The sequence below is a fragment of the Puma concolor genome, chromosome B2 (assembly GCF_028749965.1).
Source record: "Puma concolor isolate L17-30 chromosome B2, mPumCon1.1.hap2, whole genome shotgun sequence".
Classification (NCBI taxonomy): Eukaryota; Metazoa; Chordata; class Mammalia; order Carnivora; family Felidae; genus Puma; species Puma concolor.
The window spans coordinates 133157796-133172327 of NC_141671.1; the positions used below are offsets into that span (position 1 = coordinate 133157796).

A 14532-nucleotide genomic window follows, 5' to 3' on the forward strand; every position below is an offset into this window, starting at 1 on the left:
AAAAAATAATAAATAAAAGTCAGCCTATGGAATGGAAGAAGATATTTGTAAATGACATAAAGGATTAGTATACAAAATCTATGAAGAACTTACAAAACTCAACACCCAAAAAATAAATGATCCAGTTAAAAATGGGCAGAAGACATGAATAGTCATTTTTCCAAAGAAGACACACAGATGGCTAAGACACATGAAACAATGCTCAACATCACTTATCATGAGGGGAATACAAATTGAAACTACAATGAGATATTGCCTCACATGAGTAAAAATGGCTAAAATTCACAACACAGGAAACAACAGGCTTTGGAGAAGATGTGGAGAAAGGGGAACCCTTTTACACTGTTTGTGGGAGTGCAAACTGGTGCAGCCACCCTGGAAAACAGTGTGGAGGTTCCTCAAAAAATTAAAAATAGAATTATCCTATGATCCAGGAATTGCACTACTAGGTATTTACCCAAAGAATACAAAAATACTGATTTCAAAGGGATACATGCACTCCAATGTTTATAGCAGCATTATCAACAATAGCAAATTTTGGAAAGAGCCCAAAATGATCATCAACAGATGAATGAATAAAGATGTGGTATACACACACATTTGCAAAGATGTGGATGGAGCTAGAGAGTATTATGCCAGGTGAAATAAGTCAGTCAGAGAAAGACAAATACCATATGATTTCACTCATGGGTGGAATTTAAGAAACAAACAGATGAACATAGGGGATAGGAAAAATAAAGAGGGAGAGAGAGGCAAACCATAAAATAGATTCTTAACTATGGAGAACAAACAGGGTTGCTGGAGGAGAGGTGGGCAGGGGGATGGGCTAAATGGGTGATGGGTATTAAGGAGGGTGCTTGTTTTGATGAACACTGGGTATTGTATGTAAGTGATGAATCACTAAATTCTACACGTGAAACTAATATTATAGTGTAATGAATTGGAATTTAAGTAAAAACTTGGAAAAAGAGGGGCACCCGGGTGGCTCAGTCGGTTAAGCGTGCACCTTAGGTTCAGGTCATGATCTCATGATTCCTGAGTTCCAGACCTGCACTGGGTTCTGCGCTTATAGTGTGGGGCCTGCCTGGGATTCTCTCTCTCCCTCTTTCTGCCCCTCCCCAACTTGCATGCATGTGCATGCTCTCTCTCTCTCTCTCTCTCTGTCACTCTCTCTCTCAAAATAAACTCTAAAAAAATACTTTAAAAAAACTTAGAAAAATAAAATAACACAAAAATCTCTGTGAATTTACATTAGGCCACAAGCTATGAACATAATAAATAAGTAAATTATATAACATATTAAAAATTAAAAGGGTGACATAAAAAGTAGAACAAGGTAAAGGGGATCACAAGGGCCAAGGGGGTGGGAGGGCAGCTGGTAAGCCCAACTATGGTAGTTAAGGTAGATTTCATTGAGAAGGTAATGGTTAATCAAAGACCTGACAGACATGAGGAGTTGGCCATGTATATAACAAGTAAAGCAGAAGGAAGGCAAGTGCAGAGGTCTTGAGGCATGAACATGTTTGAAATGTTCAAGGAACAACAAGGGAACAAGTCCTGCAGGGATTTTTAGATTATTGTAAGTACTTTTACTTTGAGTGAGATAAGCAGCCATTGTAGGGTTTTGAGCCTAGAAGGTATGCTATATGGCTTACATTTTAAAACGATCACCTGGCTGGTATTTTCAGCATAGATGTAAAGAGGCAGGAGTAGAAGCAGAAGACCTATCAGGAGGCTATTGCAGTTATCCACACAAGAGATGGCAGTGGTCTACACAGGATGCAAATGGTGATATGTGAAAAGTGGTCAGTTCCTATTTATGTCTGAAAGTTATGTCCAACAGTATTTCCTAGTGGACTGGATATAGGATATGAGAGACAAAAAAGAGTTAAGGACAACTCAAGACTGTTGGCCTGAACATCTGGAAGAATGGAGTTGCCATCACCTGAGATGAGGAAAACTGTGGGTAGACAATGTCAAGGTGGCAGAGATGGTTGGAAGGTCACTTTGGGACCTGGAAAGATTGACATGTCTACTACACAACTAAGTGGAAATATTAAGCAAGCAGGGGGGAATTCAGGAGAACAGTCTAGACAGAAGTTCTAAATTTAGGAGTCATTAGCATATATACCCAGTATTTAAAGTTATGTAACAGGATGATATGACTAAGAAAATGAGTTATGATGGGAAATAAAAAGGACCAAAAACTGAGACCTAAGGCAGTCAAATATTAAGAAGGAAGGGATCAGCAAAGACAATTTAGAAGGAGTAACCAGCAATGGAGGAGAAAAGCAAAGAAGGCTGCGATGCTGAAATCCAAAGGAAATAACAAAGAGCAGGGAGTCATCAGCTATGTCAAGTGCTACAAAAAGGGATAATGAGAGCTGAAGTGGGTTCCACGGAGGCCCCTGGTCACTTTGACAAGAGCAGTTTTGGTGGAGATGAAGGCCTGATTGGAGGATGAGTAAGAATGAACACAAGAAGGGGAGTTGGAATTTGGCAGCTAAGAGGAGCAAAAATGATGGTGAGAGAGAAGGTTATTTTCCAATGGAGAACATTTCAGTTTGTGTGTTAATGAGAATGGTTGAGCAGAGAGTGAAAAATTGATGAGATAGAGAAGGATTGCCACAGTGATGTCCCCGAGTAGGCGAGAGGACATGGGATCTAGTACATACATATTTGAAACGTCTGGTTTCCAATATGAATGTGCAGACATTATTTATGACAATGGACAAGAAAGCAGAATATGTGTGCTAGATTCTGATGGGGAGGGAGAGGTGATGGAGGGATTCTATAGATGTTTTCATGTAAATTATCCAATTATCTAATTTTTTCAGTGAAATAGAAAGTAAATTCATCTCCTGGGAGTGAAGAAGGGATTAGGAGTTGTTTGGGGAAGGGGGCAAGGATTTGAAGAGATGACAGAAGATATAAAATAGCCATTTTATACAATAAGAGATAAGGATATATCATCTGATTGTCAGGTAGCACTTGAAGGACCCACCTGAAATCCAAGGTCAAGGATGTAAAAAGGAGACCAGTCAGTGTGATTGTGTGTTTTTTCCCAATCACAATCAGTTGCAGTCACAGGCACTAAAAGTAGGCAAAGGTTTGGACTTAATCAGGGTTATTGTTTGTCAAGTAAGTGCAATGAAGCAAGAAGAAGAAAGAAAGTGATTAAAATGATTGACCACAAATTTAAGGTGCATAAGCAGTGATCATGAGCATTGAAGGGGTAGGGGATAGTGAAAAATTGGTGAAATACTATTTGATGAAAAAGATGTAAGCAGGGGATTGTTGGTCCCAGTGGGTGTAGGTACATCGTTGGAGTTAGTACACTAGAGGGAGTGAGTTATAAATTTGGGAAGTAGTGGTCAGAGAGTGGGATGGATGAAATTAAGGTTTTGGAGGGGTTAGACGTATTAAAATGACAATGTCTAGAGTATGACCATGAGTGTAATCAGCTTGTCAAAGAAATACCTGCATTAATTTTTCTTTTCTGCATTAACTGCCCTGGCTCTAAATATTGCATATTTTGAGATGATTTCCTGTCTGTACATTCCACTCTCTACCTATTGGCTATCTCCAGTTGGATGCAGAACAAGTACCGGAAAGATAACATGCTCTAAGCTTCACTCATTATTTTCCCCTTCCCCTGCCTCCTCCACCAGCAGACCCAGACCACCATGTCTTTCATCCATTCCAGCTAAGGCAGAAATCACGACTTAATCAGACTCCTTCCCTAACCGGCAACATTAAAATAATTAACAATCTCTGATTTCATCTCCTACATCTACATTTTAAACTGTCTTCTTTCTCCAGTCCAACTCCCACAAGCTGAAATTTATACCCTGAAAATTTCAAAACTGGATTATTGCAGCAATTTCCCAGCCTCTTCGCTATGGTTGTGTCTATTTTCAAAGCCATTATCTATACTCCTTCTGGAGTATTATTTCCTAAATGCAAACCTGCTTAAAGTCTCTCGGTGGAGGCTTTATATTGCCTTCAGGGTGAAATCCATACTCCTTTGCAAAAGTAGGCAGCTGCTTATCTTGTGCCTGCCTGCCTCCAACTCACATTTCACTGCTGCCCAGCACACCACGTTCACCTAGTGCTCCAGCCACATGGAATTACAACCAACTCCTCGCCTCTTTACCATTGCAAATCCTCTTCTGTTTCCAGGAATGCTCATCCCCATTCCCTCACCTTCTTCAACTGGCTAATTATTGCTCATTCTTTACAGTTAACTCAATCTTGCCTTCTTCCAAAAAGCCTTCTCAGGGGTCCTTAGTGGGCTCAGGATTTCCACCTATGTGTCCCCAAAGCATCCTGTTCCTCTCTACATCAAGTTATTTTCCATACTGTAAATTAGTCATCTTTATTTTTATGTTTTATTTTTTTTACATTTATTTATTTTTGAGAAACAGAGTGAGACAAAGCGTGAGCGGGGGAGGAGCAGAGAGAGGAGACACAGAATCTGAAGCAGGCTCCAGGCTCTGAGCTGTCAGCACAGAGCCCAACACAGGGCTCAAACATGGGACCAGTGAGATCATGACCTAGGCTGAAGTCGGATGCTTAACCGACTGAGCCACCCAGGCGCCCCTAAATTAGTCATTTTTAATTTGTCTGCTTTTCTTTTGCATCTGAGCTCGTTGAGGGCAGAACACTGTTTTCTTAGTTAAACTTTCTGAAGTTCTTAACTCAATGTCTGGGTACATAACCGGTAAACAATATGGGCTTTTTGAATAAATGATCAGGGCTCTACACTGAATCCCACCACTGTGGTGGTTTAAACACCTGTTCAAATCCTGAGATCCCAATTACATGAAAATTCCTAAGGAGAGTAATTCTTTTGTAGCTCCCAAAGTATGTAGAAATATGTCAGCAACACAGAGCAGGCACCTGGTAAACACTGAAGTGTGTGAATCCCATGGTAGTGTGACAGGGTCAGGACCTGCAAGATCCCCGCTCAGGCCAGCTGACTTCAGGTGTATTAGAACAGAACACAAGTGAGTGCAGTGGGCTAACATAGCACAGATCAGGCATAGTATGTTGGTTTCATTCAGTTAGAGTAAATATTTGACTCTAGTGCCAGCAGCTACCATTCTGGCAACCGGTCAAACTGTTTTGCTACCTCAAATTTAGGTGAAACTAATAAACAAGTCTACTTGAAGACTGTGACAAATACCAAAGATCCCCAAAAGAAATCTTGCAACTTTTTTGCAAACAAATTGCTTGAGGTTATCATCACAATGTGACAAATTTGACAATAGACTCCTGAGAAGGAAAGCTCCCGAACAAAAGGAAATATTCATTTTGATATTTAAAAAAAAAAGAACTACATCCTCTGACTCTGTGTAGTTGCCTAATTGCAGCAAACCATGTTCACTTACTTAGCCAAACATTCTCCTCCTTCCACTGCTCCTTCTCCCCAGCCGGTTCCCAAGTGGAGCTTCAGCGGCTGCGAACAACTCAACTGATCCCCAGCACCAACTCCCATCTTTTTGTCTTTCTCCTGATTAAGACATGCAGCGGGACTCCAATAGAAGGACTTGTGTGGGTTTGAACAATCTGGAATATTCCCCCTAACTCAACAAATGGACTATATTATTAAAAACAAGAGAACGAGGGGCGCCTGGGTGGCTCAGTCGGTTGAGCGTCCGACTTCAGCTCGGGTCATGATCTCGCAGTCTGTGAGTTCGAGCCCCGCATCGGGCTCTGTGCTGACAGCTCAGAGCCTGGAGCCTGCTCTGGATTCTGTGTCTCCCTCTCTCTCTGCCCCTCCCCCTCTCATGCTCTGTCTCTCTCTGTGTCAAAAATAAACATTAAAAAAAAAATTTTTAAAAACACAAGAGAATGAAAGAGCAATTGAATTGCAGGTTTTTAAGGTTTCTTACTGTAGCTTTGTTTTCAGTGCTCACCATTGTTGAATTTCAGGTTAGTGTGTGCCTGATGGGTAGCTGGGCTAAGCAGGCACCAGGATACATGGCAGAACACATTGAAAAAGAAGTGCAGCAAGGAAAAGCGTGTGGTTGAGAGTCAGGCAGGTCTGTACTTGAATCTCAACTCTGCTTCCAACCCAGATTATGTCAATTACTCTGTTCAGCCTCTTTGAGCCTGAAGTTTTCATCTGTAGACTAGAGAAGATTATGTCTTCCATAAAGGGCTATTGTGAAGTGTAACTGAGATCACACACATTTTGTGCCTAAAAAAGGCTTGACATAGTTGACACCTGTTCTCCCAAGAGTTCCCACTATCCACCTGGGAGACAGATATTTACATAACCTACCATAATAAAATATTAAAATAAAATATTTTAAATATTATTGAGCAAACCCTATGAGAGTAGACACAAGGGAATAATTAAGTCTGCTGGATGAGGTGGTAGGGAAGACTTTACAACCAGGCTTCCAGATTTTTCCGTTTGACACTAACATTGACCAATTCACCTCTGTAACCATCATTTAATGAACATGTTCTGGTAGCACTACTGTAAATGTAAATAAATCAGTCTTCTCTTGACCTCAAACCGCCCCCGCCACCTTATTGCTCATTTCTCTTAGATTATCTCATCTAGTCCCTTGACATTAAATACAGTTTATTCCCTGATGACTCCCAAATTTACATCTTCAGCCCCATCCTCCCTCTTAAGCACCAAATTTGAACATTCAACTGCCGATTCTACATGAGCACATTAGTAGCCTTCCCAAACTTAAAGGGTCTCACACAACTACTGATTTCGCCAAGCACCCCCACCAACAAAACTAAACAAAAATATTTGCTCCTTATTTATTCTTCTCTGTCTTGTAAATGTCGCTACCACAGTCACCCTTGACCTTTGATTGTCCTTTTTCCTTTACCCCATTTCTGATCCATCAAGCCCCTGGATTCTACCTTCTTCTTCCTTTCCCTCCATCTCTACTGCATCCATCTTCACACAAGTCACCTCCTGCCCCTCCCCTAGATCCTCCGTAGACTCCTAACCCACCTTACAGCTTTCAATGTGGGTTCACTGCTCTGTTCACAATGTTCCATAGTTTGCACAAAGTAGTTGCAGTGATTTTCATAAAATTTTCATACCCCTTTTTAAATTTTTTTTTTTCGACGTTTATTTATTTTTGGGACAGAGAGAGACAGAGCATGAACGGGCGAGGGGCAGAGAGAGAGGGAGACACAGAATCGGAAACAGGCTCCAGGCTCCGAGCCATCAGCCCAGAGCCCGACGCGGGGCTCGAACTCACGGACTGCGAGATCGTGACCTGGCTGAAGTCGGACGCTTAACCGACTGCGCCACCCAGGCGCCCCTCATACCCCTTTTTAAAACCCTACATTGCCTCCCCATTTCACTTAGGGAAAAAAAAAATCAGTGCCTTACCATGACCCAGGAAGCCTTGTGCTGTCCAGCCCCACCTACCTCTCTGCCCCCACCCCCTGGTGCCCCCTCCCTTCTGCTCCTCTTCAGTTCACTCACTATGCCTCAGGCACAAAGGCCTTCTTTCCATTTCTCAAATTTACCAACTTATTCCTATCTGGGGGAAAACCTAAATTTGTTCTTTGCTCTATGCAACACTTCCCCCAATCTCTGCATGGCCCAGTCTTCCCCATATTTCAGATGTCAGCTCAGTGCTCCCATCTCAGAGAGGCGATTCCCCAACCATCCATTATGGAGGATCCCTGACTCTTCCCACACCAATCACTCTCTATTATGTCACCCATCTGTCTTCTCCACAACATTAATTCTTTTCTGAATTTGTGCTTGTTTGTTATTTATTTCTCTCCCTCTAAAATATAAGACTCGGGAGACAACGGGTCTTGAGCTGCTTGTTTATTGCTGTATCTCCAGTGCCTAGATCAGTGTGTGGCACTTGATAAGCATTCACACAACAGGTGTTGAATAAATGAACATAGTTCTGGAACTGCTTAGTAATATATTAATTAAATTTTAAGGGGAGGGAAAGGAGAAAGGGGAGGGGAAGGCAGAGCACAGAGGACTTTTAGTGCAGTGAAACTACTCTGTATGACACTCTAACAGTGGATATGTGTCGTTATAAATTTCTACAGACCCATAAAATGTACAACACCAAGAGTAAACCCCAATATAAACCTTGGGCTTGGGGTGATAATAATGTGTTAAGGTATGTTTATTAATTGCAACAAATGTACTAGTCTAGTAGGGGACACTGATCATGGGGAAGTTATGCGTGTGGGGGACAACAGGCATATGGGAAATCTTTGTACTTTCATTCAGTCTTGTTGTGAACCTAAAACTGCTCTAAAAATGTCTATTCAAAATTTTTTAATTAAAAATTTTTAACTATAATATTCTTTATGGCTTCTGATTCTACTTGCAAATGTCATCGAAAATCTGCTGAATGGTGGAAGCAGTGGTAATGTTGGAGTGATTTTACTCACAGATGAACTTTGTGCTCTTGAAAGAGTAGTCATCAGTTAAGGGAAGCAATAAAGACACAACCCAGCCCGCCAGCGCACCTCGCCCAGCTCTGAAAGGGATTGTGCCCAAAGTGGTACCTTTGATGCATTCATTTCACCTGAGTGAGGGTGCATATTATTCTGTCCTCTTTTATTATAGATCAACAAGAAGCTCAAAAACAATGAGAATATTTCTATCTCTCCAAATTCTAAAGAAAACCACACCCATTAACAGGGGACGTGGCTCTAACAGTTGAAAGGGTAGGAGAAATGAAGAAACAATCTAAAGCAGTCATTTCTACAAAAACATGTTCAAAGTAAATCATGAATGCAGAGCCCTTTCTAAGTTATGCACCTGTCAGGAGGCATCAAATGTTGTCCCCAGACATATCTGTTGGAGGAAAGATCCAGTCAACAGAAGCTGGGAGGTCAGACCTCCGCTGCCGCAGGAGCAGACCGGCAACGGGGCCAGCACTCCTGCCATGCTCCTCTAATTGCCCAGGTAGGGAGCGTTTTAAGGGTTTGATCACACAGTTCTGATTTGCTCTGTCCTGAAAGAGATTGTACTTCGTTTGTGATCTCGTGAATTCTAAAAACCAAAATCCCTCATACAGAGTCGCCTGGTGTTAATTCTGCATTAAAATCTGTGACTGGGGGGCACAGATTCCATGCCTCCAAGTAAGTTTCTCAAGGCTTTCTCCATTCATCAGTGGAGGTGCCTCCATACCTGTAGGTCCCATGTCCCCTGGGCGGTCACTGGCACTGGTGACAAGACACTGTACTATCTAACAGAGCCAGCATGTCACACTGTGTCATAACTGACTGTTCACACAACCAAGCTGACATGTGATCACTCCTCACCACTTTGCCTCCTATGCCAGCTAGCTAATCATTTCCATGCTGAAAAACTGAAGCAACAGAGAAGGAATAGATAAATGTGCCTTCTGTTGTCCCGTTACTCCAAGTCTGGTTACCACCACCGACCACCACTGCCCTTAGATCCTGGGACAGCAGCACTGGACACGCCAGGCAAGGCTCCAGGGAGTCAGTTTGTAACATCTGTGTTACCATCTCTTTCAAATGGACAAGGTAGGGGCACCTGGGTGGCTTGGTCGGTTAAGCGTCCGACTTCGGCTCAGGTCATGATCTCACGGTCCGTGAGTTCGAGCCCCGCGTCGGGCTCTGTGCTGACCGCTCGGAGCCTGGAGCCTGTTTCAGATTCTGTGTCTCCCTCTCTCTCTGCCCCTCCCCTGTTCATGCTCTGTCTCTCTCTGTTTTAAAAATAAATAAACATTAAAAAAAATTTTTTAAATAAAAAAAATAGAATAAAATGGACAAGGTAAATGTCGCTTTATTAAATTCTGACAACCCTCAGGCAAAGTGAATACAATTCAAGGTGACATTTACTGTCAAGGAAATCTTGCCCTTTCTAGGAAAGTGGTTTGTCAACACTCTGTGCATATTGGAATCACCTGGAGAGGTATTTTTAAAAACACACTGAGAGGTTATGATCTAATTGGCCTGAGATAGGATGGTTCTAATGAGCTACCACAGTTAAGAACTACCACCCTAAGTGGGTAAATAGAAGCCGCCAGATTCTTAAAAACCCAGGGAGGAACTCTCAGCATTGCAGTGATGACCTCTGTAACCAAGAGTACACAAATAAAGAATGATAAAGTAAATGAAGCTCCATTAGCACTGAAAACCAGTGAGGTGAGGAAGATCCATTCTACAGTTAGAAGGTCTTAATCACAACTGTGTCATGTCTACAGTTATTTTTGGTAAGTGAAACAGTAAAAATGCTATGTTGTTAGTAGCTTTAATTGGGCTTTGTTTCTTCTGATGATGCTTCTGGTAACTTCACTTTGACTTTGTGAGTTTACCTTTTCCAAATTGACTTTCATAGGAGTAAAACTCCGAGTTAGTTCTTTGCCTAAAGCCCTACTTTGATGTGTTTAAGGTAGGGGAAAAAATCCTTTTAAATGAATTTCAAGGCTATGTCAAAAGCAGTTTAAAAGTTAGAAAAATATTGTTATAAAATTGCCAAAGTCAATAATTTTTTGAAATTTCACTGCAGCACATTGGACAGTTGAAAGTACTGCTCGGTCTATATTTTATGGTTCTTTGCTATTGGCTATCCACCTAGTCCTCTCAGACACCTTTGGGGGAACTGCACTGCTCTGTTTTTGCCATTTCTATACCCATTCTCTGAGGTTCATTGCTAAGAGGTGAAGTCTGATTGCTTACATACACTCGTGTCTTTACGTTCACCTACTCACACACAAACCCACAGGACTGTCCACCTAGAAGACAGACGCCATTGCCCAGTCTTGGCAGCCACCAAGTTTTCCCACGGGGAAGGGTTTGTATGGAGCCATCTGCACTCAGCCCTCTCATCCTTCTCAGTACTGTGGAAATAAACGAGCACTAGCCAAATAAGGAAATCAAAGACTATTTATTCTGAACTTGCTGTAGCAAGGGAGTCGCCATTATTACTGGTGTTTGGGTATAGACTCAAAGGCAGGCAGAGGAGTTGGAAATTTCCAGGTTAAGAAAAAAGGAGGGCTTCAAGTGTACCCCGATTGGAAGCTGTTGGCACAAGGAAGCTGCAGGTGGTCTAACTAGAAGTGCTCTGTGATTGGTTAGGAATACACATTTGGCTTTCTCTTGTTGGTCATAAACTGGACATGGGAAAAAACAGGGAAGGTGTCAGTTATTAATCAAGTTCTGGCTATTTGGGGCCAATTGCTACAGAGCTCATTATTTACCTTCTTGAATTGTCACTAGAGATAGAAATCTGGCTTCCTTCAAGTCTGAGTTATAGCTGGCTGTTTTCCTGGCTTGTTTATTGTAGATGAGGGGTTGGTTTCCTGAGCAGGTTGTTGCTGGTTGTTGGGCAAAGTTCTATATTTATATATGGTCTGGCCATTGTCCCTTTAGATACTCAGTCTCTCAGAACTAACAGAATATGGGTTATGGGGGCTGTTTAATCCTCTGCTTTCCAGTCTGTCCCACACCCTGACTTCAGTGATTAGCCACAAATACACTGATAATTTTACCCATTAAATATAACTTAAATTTATAATGCAGAACACCTACGGAAAAGTACAGAAGGATACTATTAGCTACTCCTTTTATTATGATATCATATTTTTGAGTAATCCTAAACTTTGGTTTAAAAGATAGGAAAGGGTTGAAAAGCAGAAGCTGTCCTATGACAGGCCTTTCTTTACTTGGTTTGAACCATGCATAGTGGGAGCTAAAGACCTGTTTAATAATTACTTGGAAATAAGGAGGAAGTAGCTATGGAAAAATCAAGGTACCTGAGCAGTGAATTCCTGATTTCTCTGGATGCAAATCAGCAAAAAATCTCCGGCAGCTCTTCATCGAGAGCTCTTCATGCTCCCATTCTGCGTTCTCTCTCTCTGGCTTCTGGAAGCGCCATTTACCTGTTGATGACAAAGCTAAAGCTACAGTTGGCAGCCCAGGCCCCATACAAGGGGAGTATCTCACACCATATGACTTGATTACCCCTCCAGTTCAGCTCAAGAGGTTTGTAGCTGATAAGAACATGGGTGAATACATATTTAAAAAGTAAATTTCCGTCCAATTTCTTTTTGAGAACATCTGAATATTGTAACAAATATCATGCCAATTAGTTTCAGGCAAATAAAAGTGCTTATTATGCTGAGATTTAGATTTCAGTTGTACTTGAGATCAATTTAACCAGAGAATGGTAGCCACCAGCAGTACTAAACTCAAGGATAAATGTTAAAATACATCCTTTGGATTAATTTGCACAATAATATGATGCAGACATTATTCTCATTTTGTAGATGAGAAGATTGTATGCCCCAGAAAGATCCAAGGGAACACAGCAAACAAATTACACAGCTTTTATTTCATGTACCAGGAATCCTTGGTCCCAGTTACTCTTGTTGCATTAGTTTTCCAGAGAAACAACCAATAAGGAACCAGGAAAGCTGGGGGTGTAATTCAGTAGAAGTCCAAAGGGCCAAGAACCAGGAGCACCAATGTCCGAGGCAGGAGAGGATGAATGTCCCAACTCAAACAGAGAACACATTTGCCCTTCCTCTTCCTTTTTGTTTCCTTCAGGCCCTCAGTGGAGTGCATCAATGCCTACTCACAAGGTGAAAGTGATCTCTATCCAGTTCATTAAGTCAAATGCTATCTCTTCTAGAAACACCCTCACAGACATCCCCACGAATAATGTTTTACCAGATATCTGGATATCCCACAGTCCAACCTGGTTAACACGTAAAATTAACCATCACGCATGTCCTGTGAGAGGAGATATTTAAAGATGCTCCTAAGTCATATTCACAGAAGAACCAAGGACATGTGTGGTATAGAGTCATAAAGACAGCTTCATCCCTCAGAGGCCAATGCTTTGTATACCCAGGAGCCCTTTCTTATGCTTTGTAGCAAACCATCCTTGTTCCCCCAAAGTGAAAACACAAACTGCATTGTAATAATATAAGCATATATAATAAATTCCTTCTACACAAGCTTGCAGATCACATCCTGCCTCAGGGAGCAAAGTCTTGGTATGTTTATCAATGCTTCTGCCAAAACTGTCACTTAGGATTCAACAGTGCCACATTCTCCACATTCGCTTCAACTTTATGGTTAATTTAAAATCACTTTTTGCTTTGGTTATTTTCAGTTCTCTCTAGCCAGCTTATCAGTTTGATGGTTATATATGTTTATGATGGTATCAGTATGAGATAGGGAATTTTTATTTTCGTAGCAGTTGACAGAAGGCCTTATCATAAGAAGAAGAGATCCACCAATGCTCAGAAAATCATTTGAAACTCCTGGTTGAGTAGAAGCTAAGACCTTGGAGGCACTAAATGTAAGAATTTTCCTGCCAGAGGCAAGGAGGGGAAATTGCATCAGACAGGGAATAAGAAGCTAGACAAAGGCAGAAAAAGAGATAAAGCCCACAGGTGTTTATAACTTCTTATAACTTTCCTATAACACTCCAAGACTAAGCTAATAAAATTCTTACTGTGATTAGAACTTTTGTGGACCCTGATGAAGAGCCTGTACTTTCAGTCTAGGTCTATAAGAGGAAGAACCAAGATAGAAAGTTAGAATGAGTTGTATTACCATATGTCTTTTTAACCATGTATTCTGATGCTTTAACATCTGGGGTTTTGCTGACCCTCTCAGAGTTGGCCAAGTCCTAGGGATAGTAAGCCACTCACTTAGGAGCAAGCTCTTCAAATGCAAACCAAGCAATGCAAAGCCCACACCTCCAACCCCCTCCTTCATTGGCCTCACACTCTGGGCCACTATCCACCTGCTTCAACCACCCCAGACAATGAGAGACCACTCCTATGCCCCAGAGCCTGATGAAATTGTTCATCTTGCCAGTTCCAAGCCTGCTTACCCTGCCTTGCCTGGTCCTTCTCACAGAAATCACAGTAAAGGCTCTTGCTCACATTCCCTCTGCCACCTCTGTCTCATGCTGACCCTCATGCTTCCCCGTGTGGCCCCCCAAAGCTTGGCATGACTCCTCCTCTTGGAAACTGTAACTACTTGCAATAGCAATCACCTTCTGATCTGTTGACCTTATTCTACCCCAACTTTTCCAATGTACTATGTCTTATAACACTAGTGGAAAAAGTCCAGAGGAAATGACAAGGAAGAAATATGTCAGAAGTTACTGGCATGGTGATAATTGCTCTGAATTTTCAGACACTGAGCTGGGGCTAAGCCAAAATTCCTTTAGTCTCTGAGGGGCAGGAAGGCTTCCCTCCTGCTTCAGAAGGATATGACTTTGCTTTACCCTCAGCATCACCCACCTCCCTCCTCCTTTTACCTGGTATGAATTAGCAATTCAATAAACCAACCCTTAACTCTTTTCTCTCATGACACCAGGGATTCTCATAGATGTGTGAGAATCACATAGTAGGGAAAAATCTGAAAAGTACCTATTTTTAGCTCTGAATGAAAGCAAGAATCTCCAAACCTATGTCCCTGGTCAAGTTTGGTGTGAACTGAGTAGTAAGTAAAGAATAAAACATTTTTCTTTTTAGGGAAATTTCTCTTTCAAGTAATGAGGACACACTTGAC

General features: G+C 41.7%; 2 long non-coding RNA genes across 2 annotated transcripts in view; one reads left to right on the forward strand and one right to left on the reverse strand.

The window, feature by feature from the left end:
* LOC147581267 (uncharacterized) overlaps positions 1 to 11958 on the reverse strand; it is a 139896-nt gene extending 127938 nt beyond the window's left edge. The window contains exon 1 of the long non-coding RNA XR_015251611.1: positions 11754 to 11958. This is a non-coding gene — a long non-coding RNA (uncharacterized LOC147581267). The remainder of the gene's footprint in view (positions 1 to 11753) is intronic.
* The window catches only part of LOC147581268 (uncharacterized), a 68340-nt gene continuing 63778 nt past the window's right edge, over positions 9971 to 14532 (forward strand). The window contains exon 1 of the long non-coding RNA XR_015251610.1: positions 9971 to 10211. This is a non-coding gene — a long non-coding RNA (uncharacterized LOC147581268). The remainder of the gene's footprint in view (positions 10212 to 14532) is intronic.